Source organism: Pogona vitticeps, chromosome 1, assembly GCF_051106095.1.
Source record: "Pogona vitticeps strain Pit_001003342236 chromosome 1, PviZW2.1, whole genome shotgun sequence".
Lineage (NCBI taxonomy): Eukaryota > Metazoa > Chordata > Lepidosauria > Squamata > Agamidae > Pogona > Pogona vitticeps.
Genome location: NC_135783.1, coordinates 327,986,812 through 327,996,769, shown reverse-complemented (window position 1 = coordinate 327,996,769; position 9,958 = coordinate 327,986,812).

Below are 9,958 nucleotides of genomic sequence, written 5' to 3'. Positions count from 1 at the left end.
ACAGTAAAGAAAGCTGACAGGAAGAAAATTGATTCATTTGAAATATGGTGCTGGAGGAGAGCTTTACAGATACCACTGACAGCCAGAAAGACAAAAAAAGTGGGCCCTAAAACCTGAACTACCTCTGGAGATGAAAATGGTGAATCTGAGGTTATTGAGCACATAATGAGAAGGCAAGATTCTCTGGAAAAGACAATAATACTGGGAAAAGTTGAAGGCAGCTGGAAAAGAGAAAGATCAAATATGAGATAGATTCAAGCCACAACCTTGACTTTACAAGAGCTGAGCATGGCTGTTGCAAGGATGCTTTGAAGATTGCTCATTCATAAATTGGAGGCTATGTGACAGCACATAATAACTTTTTTGTGGGTTAAACAACCACTCTACAGGCTATTTGTCTGACTGGGTTGTCTGTTTGTTTGTTTATGTAATTTGTATACCACATCATCTAGTGGCATGCTACTATTCTGGGTAGTTTCCAACATTAATAAATCATAAAGATAGGAACCCGCCCACCCTACACAACCCACAAAAATATAACAACAAACCTGTCAAATCCAAGATGGTAACAGAAAGTCAATCCAATCCAGACCAAACCAAACCAAACCAAATCAGAAGAATGGCAATTATGAGGGGATGATATCCTATAAATACTCTCTAAAAACCAATGTTTTTAAATACATCAAATAGCATTAGTGTTTGCTGGATGTCTTTTTTAATGCAGGCAAGTTCACATCTGAGGGAGCTTTCCTCCAGAAGCTCTCTAACCTTCTCATCCCTTGTTTCATGACCCACAGTTCATCTGTAAACCAGAGTGAAGGGTCTGAAACAGAGAAGGTGTTCAGGAATGTTGGTGTCCACTGCCTGGGCTGTCACCAAATACTGTTTGGCAATCTGGGCTTTAACACAATCACCAACCAGGTCAACTGTAAAGCCATTCAAGTTTCTCTCTCTCTCTCTCTCTCTCTTCTGGCCAGCCAGCCTGTCTCTTTGTCTGTCTATCTGTGTCTTGCCCAGTACATATCTGGCACTGTGATATAATATAACATACATATTAAACATCTTTCATAGAGCTAGATCACCAATAAAGTAGGTCAGAATTCCTATAATCATCCCTGGATAAGATCCTTTTTTACTTTGACCTTTGTTCTTCTGTGCAAGGCCTGCTGCAAACATCATTTCTTGTTTTACAGTGCAAGTTCAGAATTAAATCCAGTCATTTGAGTACCATCTGGATCTAAGGCAAAAATGAGAAATGTGTGTCTGTTTAGGTGTTATTAAACTTTAATTGCCATAATTCTTCACCATTAGCTACCTGGACTAGGACTGATGGGCACTGCCAACCAGCAGCATCCTGGAATGTACTACAGCCCCCACTCATGATGTGCCAGCAAAAAATATTTCAAGCAAACATTTCTGTTGGCAAGTCCTATGACTGTTCTCCTCTGTTTCTTATGTATTGATTGCATGGGATCCAGACTTTACTGCCCATAAATGGAAATGCTTTTTCTGTCTTTTGTTATGAATGAACAGACGAGTTTTGTAATGGGAGGGCTTGTGATCCAGCACAAGGAACCAGTTAGGAAAATTACTTCTGAACTGCAATTCCCATAACCCACCAGACTGTATGCCATTTCGTAGTACACAATTTGAAACTTTAGCAAGCTCTCCAGCAATATTACTTTTGGGAAGATACAGTTTCCAGAATCTCACCAACAATGTGGCCTTTGACCTGCTGGGTGAGGAATTCTGGAACCTGTGGTCCAAAAAGGTCACTTTTCCCATGCCATAAAGCCCCACTAATTAAAGCAGAGTATTAGCCTGCCAAAGGGACTGCAGCAGAATGAGAGAATTAATAACACCTACCTTTCCTTTCACTGACGTGTACTGTCAGTTCTGGACACCAGAATTCAAGGAGGATGCCAACAAATTGGAAAGTTTTATGAGGAAAGACTGAAAGAATTGGGCATGTTTAGCCTTGAGAAAAGAAGACTGAGGGGAGATATGATAAAGCTTTTCAAATACTTGAAAGACTGTCATTCAGAGGAGGGGCAAGATCTGTTCTCAATCATCCCAGAGTGCAGAACATGCAACAATAGACTCAAGTTACAGGAACCCAGATTTCAGTTGAATACCAGGAGAAACTTCCTAACTGTTAGAGCAGTACAACAATGGAACCAATTATCTTGAGAGGTGATGAGTGCTTCAAAACTGGAATCATTAAAGAGAAATTTAGGCAACCGTCTGGCAATTCCTTTGATTTATATTCCTGCATTGATTAGGGGGTTGGATTCAATTGTGTTATAGGCCCCTTCCAATTGCACGAGTCTATGATTCTTTGCTTCTATGAAATGACAAGAATGGAAGGAAATGTAACAAACTGAAGAAACCAGAAGGCAGGGCAGATTGGCCAAGCACAAGTGTCATAAATAATTGAGAATTCTTCTCATTGAAGCAAAATTCAAGGGGAATTGATTTCATTTGGATATGGGCATGAATTGAACTGCAAACCAGAAAAAAACACAAACTGGACAGGTCTGTGGTTCAGTTTATGGTGCTGTTTGTTGAGAATTTTATGTGTATTCTCATAACATCATCAGAGATATTGGTTAGCAGAGATACCTATGACACTGAGAGAGTAAAACCAACAACTTAGTCTATTTACATATATACATAGAGAATAGACATTCCTCTGGCAGCATAACATGACATGAAGCAACACACAGCATAGGAAAAGGTGATCTGACTTACAGCAGATAAAGACATTCCTTTTACACATGACTTATGTACAGATCTGTGACCAATCAGAAAATACATTACTTCATTTTCTGTTACACAAAGTTTCATCATGTACACAGCTGTACAACATTAAGTCTTAATCCTTGATACCCACACCTGAATACAATCAGTACAGTGACTCAGGTAAAACCAGCCATTTTACGTTTTTCTTGTATAGACCAAGCTTCCTGCATAGATATACATGCTTCTGCATTGGCAATGGCTTCGTGAAAATGTCTGCAATATTATTTTGACTTGGACATCAGCTTCTGATGCACAGCACTCTTTACATGGCAATACTTATGTAAATGTGCTTGCTTCTGCTACTCTTCATTTGGCTCTCAGTTGCCAACTGAATGCAAGTGGTGCTGTCAGTATGCACTGTGACAGGTAAATCAATTTGCATGTTTACATCTTTCAGTAACTGCACAAACCATGTGACTTCTCCACATATATCACTTAATGAAGCATACTCAGCTTCTGTTGTACTTGTGGCAACTAAACCTTGCTTTCCAGACTTCCAGCCTATTAAGGCTTCACCTAGATTGATAGCCATTCCAGAAATTGATTTTCTATCATTTTCACATGAACCCCAATCTGAATCTGCATAGCACTCTAATTTCAGATTGTTGGGTGCATTTACATTTAACTTGCAATCTATGGTTCCCTTTAAATATCTCAGCTCTCTAGGACTTAAAATGTTTACTTTGGCTGCAGTGTAAAACTTTCATTCACCAAATCTGCTTTATGTTTATTTATTTTAATTATTTTTATTTATGTTGCTGAGTACTATCTAGTAATGTCTTCAACTTGTGTACCCATCTGCAGCCATTTTTTTCTTGCTGGGCATGAGGCAATTTTAACATCTGATCATAATTTTTAGATTAAGACATTACTATATTTACATATGATGCTGAAAACATCAAAATGAACACCAAAATTAGACCTCTATGAGTGTTGTGGAACAATTTCCTCAGCCTCACTACATATCTTATGTTCCCCTCCTACAGCTTCATTTCCTTCTTCATATGCTTCACTTTGTTCTTCCTTATTTTCAAACCTCTCTTGTCTAACTTTAGACAATGGCAAAAGTATTTCACTGTTTGTGACCAATTCTCATTTTCACAAAAATTAGCTGACCTGATAATTATCACGTTTCCATACTGACCACAAAATCTGTAACTTTTGCTTCCTGTTTGATAGCCAAAAAAATCAACTTCCTTGCCTTAGGGCTACCTTTTTTCCTGCGTGTTTTGGGTATATGAACCCAAGCATGACAACCAGAATTTTTCATATGTTTCAAAACAAGGTTGTCTCCCATGTAATAGAAAAGAGGGTGTAATGTATGTTCTACTGTAGGGTTCCACACTCTGTTCATAATATAATTATCACATTTTATGGCTTTATCCCAAAAACTTCTGGGTAACTTGGCATCGGCAAGTAACGAGTCCAACACAGTTTGCAAAACTCCATTTCTTCTTTCTGCAACTCCATTCTCAGCAGGTGTGGCTACATTTGTACACCTGTGATGAATACCTTTTTTCTTAAGCGGATCTACAAAATAATGTGCTCCTCCTCGATCTGTCTGAACAGACACTACGGGAAAACTAAATCTTCATTCTGCCATGGCAACAAAATCTTTAAATCTTCAGAAAGGTTCACTCTTACCTTTCATTACATAGACATAGCTATAATGTGAGTAGTCATCTGTTATAGTTAAACAGAACCTATTACCACCTTTGTGGGCTGCAGTGGCCCCACAACATTAAGATGAAGCAACTGAAAAATCTTGTTACTGACTCTTTTGCTTTTCTTAGTCACAGGAAAAGCCTTTGACTTGGTTAATTTACATATGTTACAATCTAAGTATTTCTCACAGGTTTTAATATTTGGATCAGACACAACTTCTTTAGTTTTGTTTAAAACTCCAAAGCTTACATGACCTAACTTTCTATGTAGGCTGTGTATACACTTTTCATGTGGTTTTGAGTTGTTAACCACATTTATGGCTTCATTCATTTGGCTCTGAGTCATCACATATAGATGATCCTTTAGATAACCATTTGCCATCTGTGCACCATTTTTCATTACTTTGCATTTGCCTTTCTCAAAAATTATAGTATAGCCATCTTTATCTAGACTTGATACACTTAATAAATTATTCTCTAAGCTTGGCACACACAAGACATTTTTAGAGTTTGTTTTAAACAGTTTACGTACACAAAACCTGTTCCAATTACAAATGCTGACTTTCCATCTGCTAGCTTCACTTCGTTTTGAGCTGAAGGGGGTAAGTTTGTGAACAACTCTTTTCTCTGGCACACATGCTGAGAAGCTCCACTATCTAAAGCCATAAATTACTTTGCTTGTTGTCACAAGCTTTAATGATAGCTAAATGAACTTCACGCTTCCGCGTTTGCTCTTTAAACATCTTTTTCCTTTTCTTCACTCTGTCACATCTGGGACAGTTTTTAGAAATATGTCCAGTATGTCCACAATTATAACATTTAACAGCGAAACTTTTTCTTGGCTAGCTGTGAAGTCCTCATCCACAGACCCTCTTGGTTTATTCTGATAAACAACCTTCGCCGCCACCTTATCATGTTACCTCTGGTCCTCCTCCACAAGTCTCCCAGACAAATATTGTACTGCCAGGTCTTTCCCTGGCATGTTTTCCAAGCTTATCACCAGATTCTCCCAGCTGTCATCTAGGATGCTCAGAATCATGAAACACTGGTGCGACTGACCAAACTTCATTCCTTACTCCTGCAGCTGGAGAAATAAATCTAACATCTCTTTAAAATGGTTAGAAACATCTTCTCCAGGCATTAAAATCTTGCGATATAGCTTATGTGCCACAGCCATTTTGAACCCAGCTGTGTCTCATACATAGACATTCCTGAGTGCCTGCCAACACTCCTGGCTTGTTTTCAGATTCCTCACATAAGTCAGTTGTGAATCTTCGAAGCACAATATTATTGTGGCTCTTGCTTTATCTTTATTTGCATGCTCATCATCATCATCATCATCATCATCATCATCATCATCATCATCATCATCATCATCATCATCATGAGGATTTTCAACATACTGCCACAATGACTCTCTCCTCAAGTACATCTCCATCTTAAAAGACCAGGACATGTATTTAGTGTCATTTAGTTTTGTACACATCATTCCACTTGCCTGATGCATCATGGAACTTGCTGTTACAGTCTGACCCTCGTCCTCTGAAGTACTTCCACTCTCAGTTACTTCAGCACCATCAGACCTCAGCTCCGTTTTCAACTTCAGCCTTAGCTTTTATATGTTTCTTCCTCCCAGACATTCAGAATCTATCTGCTTTAAAAAAAAATCTCCTCTGGGTGCATAACCCTGTTGAGAATTTTGATTATAATGTGTGTTCTCATAACATCAGCAGAATAAGGAGATATTGGTTAGCAGAGATATAGTGATTCAGGTAAAATCAGCCATTTTACATTTACATATTACTATGCAACATTAATATTTAATACATTTTCATATCAAAATATCAATATTGTTTGGGGATTCCATTGTGCCAAAACAAAACAAAACTTTCTGCCCCTAGGCCAACAGGTGGGTGCATGCACAGAAGAAATAGGCCCAGCCCCTTGAAGCCAGGCCTGCTGCCTGTCAGGATGGCCACACCAATGGCAGTGGAGGCTTCAAGAGAAGATAGTGTGGTGACAGGGGCAGTGGGAAAGGATGGGGATAGTGGGTGGTTCCCTCCTGACACAATCCTCCCAAAATGAACCATGAAGCAATTCATGGTGGGGGTTGTGACAGTTCATTGTTCATGGGGAGCCATGAACCACAAACCACCATGAACCACCAGTTTTCTAGTATGTGCCCATCTCAAAATTCATTCACTCCACATTGTGAGCCATCTTGGTTCATATTTTCTTGATAAATGTCTGCATTGCAGCATTGTTATCATAATGCATTACACTGAAAAAAATGGTTGAACTCCGGAAAATTTTCATGTTTTTTTAAAACTACATATTGACACAGAAAGATGAGAGAACAGAGTTATGAATACTTACATCCAAAAGAGCAGAAATAAATGAATATTTCAGGGCTTCAGTAGAATAAAAGATGGGGGAAATGGCCACTTCCCAAATACAAACAAAAACAAAACTCTGAAAATAAAGGAACAGAATGGATTAAAAACCTACTGGCCCTTTACATCTTTGCAGCATATTGGAATCAATAAGATTAGCAAAAAAAATTTGTAGCCTTTGTATTTCACCATAGCAACAGGAAGACTAGTATAAAGTTGGCTCCAGAAATTAAGATGAGAGACAGATGGTTTCAATGCTGGGAATGTTGATAATCCTTTTGTGAATGTAGATTCATGATTCAAAGACCTCAGAATGACAAGACTCACAAAACTGCAGAAAACAGGGCCTTTTTTCCAAGTACACACCATTTCCCTTGTCAAGAAGTGCTAAATCATTGTGAGTGAAGAATTTAGAGAGTACAGTATTATTTGGACATGTAGTTGAGGGTCCTACAATATTCCATGCAAGTCACTTCCAAGTGTTTATGGTTGAGCTATAACAATGTCAAGGTGCAGTTCTATAGAAAAGAACAAGTTCTGAGGTCAGAAAGAGTCAGGAAATGTAGACTTGAGTCTGTGATGGAAACCTCTTCATCCTATTTGCTTCTGAAGTCACAACTCCAGTGTGTTGGTAGTCTCTAGATTCATAAAGCCATTCAAGCTCCACACCCTACCCCAACATGGGGAGAACCATACGTCTGAGACTGTTCTATACAACTTTCCTTCTATCATGCACAATGAGAAGGAAATAATTTAGGAAAGGACAAAAAATCTGGAACAAAGCACAGCAAACACTATTCCTTTTTCTCCAACTGATTTCCCCAGCCAGAACCTGGTCCTGCAACAGGTTTTCAAACCTGGATTTTGGAGAGTTGGGAGCCCGCACCACCAGTTGCCCTGGCAACTCACAGACCTTTGAAAATATTGGGGTGTTCCAACCTGAAAATAACATACAGTATATCGCAGAAGTGAGTACACCCCTCACATTTCATAAATATTTTAGTATATCTTTTCATGTGACAACACTGAAGAAATGACACTTGGCAGCAGTGTAAAGCAGTGAGTATACACCTTGTATAACAGTGTAAATGTGCTGTCCCTTCAATATAATGCAACACACACAAAACTTCAACTTGCTTCCTATTTAATATGACCCTAATCAAGTTTTTGAGGTATGTTAGATATTGTAGGAATTATTTAAAATTGCCACCCTCCACCCCCAGAGGACTTTCATAGCTAACTGGGGATTTGAACCTAAAGCCAGATCTGACACTCTATTTATTTATTTATGTCACAAGACACAGGTGGTGCTGTAGGTTAAACTGCTGAGCCATTGGTTGTCAGTCAGTTCGAATCCTCATGACAGCATGAGCTCCTGTTGCTTGTCCCAGCTCCTGCCAACTTAGCAGTTAAAAAGCATACAAATGCAAGTAGAATAATAGGTACCACCTCAGTGGGAAGGTAATGGCATTTTGTGTCTTGTCATGCTGGCCACATGGCCATGGAAATTGTCTACTGGCTCTTTTGCTTACAAATGGGGATGAGCACTGGCTTCTAGAATTGGACATGCCTGGACTTAATTGTCACGGGGGACCTTTGCCTTTTCTCTACATCACACTGGTGGACATTGATATATATCCAATACATCTTTAGAACTTTGTAATGTATCCTGTTTATCATACTGTGAAATGCAACTGATAAATTGTAACCCATTGTAGAAAGTAGGTAATTTATGCTATAAATGTAACTTCAGACATGACTGAAAGAAAGGGTGATCTTTTAGAATGACTGCTGTTTTCACCGCTGTGTAATCCCTTTATGGGACTTAAGAAAATAAAAGAAGTTCCCTGGGCTGTGAGCCTTGCACCTGATATTCAGGAAATCAATGTGTGTCTGCTGTTAGCAAAACATCAGTTCTGTATCCCTTCTCTTTCTCTGCCATAACCCCATCTGATAGAAACATATGTGATATCTCTCTGCATGTGCTATAATTTTTGTTGTTGTTTAGTCGTTAAGTCGTGTCCGACTCTTCGTGACCCAATGGACCAGAGCACACCAGGCCCTCCTATCTTCCACTGCCTCCCGGAGTTGGGTCAAATTCATGTTAGTAGCTTAGAAGACACTGTCCAACTATTTCATTCTCTGTTGTACCCTTCTCCTCTTGCCTTCACATTTTCCCAACATCAAGGTCTTTTCTAGGGAGTCTTCTCTTACAAAGAGTCCCCTTGGATCCACCCACGCCTGTTTCACTGAAATCTAGCCTCGAAGATGGATTAGGAGATGGTCTTCTAGAGTCAAGCCAATTATTGCAAGTGCTTTGCTATTAAGTTTCTTCTTTTTTCTTTCTTTTAACACAGCTGGTGGATTTTCAACTATATCCCATAATGACTCTTTTTGGAGAAGTAGCTGGACTTTCTGCTGCCAAGTGGAGTAATTCTCCCCATTCAGCTTCTTTATACTCAGTCCTGACATCATCATTTCACTGGCCATTTTTCAGACTGTATTTTAAAGCTGTTTTTACTTATTCCTGCTGCTTGTATTCATTTTGGGTCACTCCCTCTGGATTCTCTCAGGTCAGCATTTACCTTGGCAGTGTATTCCTGGGCCCATAACCATTGACAGAGTTGCAGTGTGCCAGGAGGTGCTTACAAGTAGCATTTCCCAGATTGATGACGTCACCAAGCAAAGAGACAATATTGATAGCAGAAATTATATTAAATCAAGTTTGTTGCAGGATACATACATACAGTTTTGTCCTCATTCAGTCCAATGGTCATTCACAGTAATATCAACAGAATTAAGGCATAAATCAGTTCAGTATTCAGAGTCCTTGTAAACTAGTCTAGCAGTCAGAGTCCATGTAAATCAGTCCAGCAGTCAGTCTTCTTTTCCAAGATTTTCTCCACCACCACACCACCAAAAAGAGTAAGTGTGCTGAGGCTGCTGACTTTATTCTTGGCTCAGCCAATCCTAGGTTTTTCTTCACAGCTGATACAATTCTTGTATCATCCCAGCTGTATAAATTGCTACTTTACATTCTTTTTACTATTGATTCTGACAAATACTGTATTTTAGTTATTTACAACTGTTTCATACAAA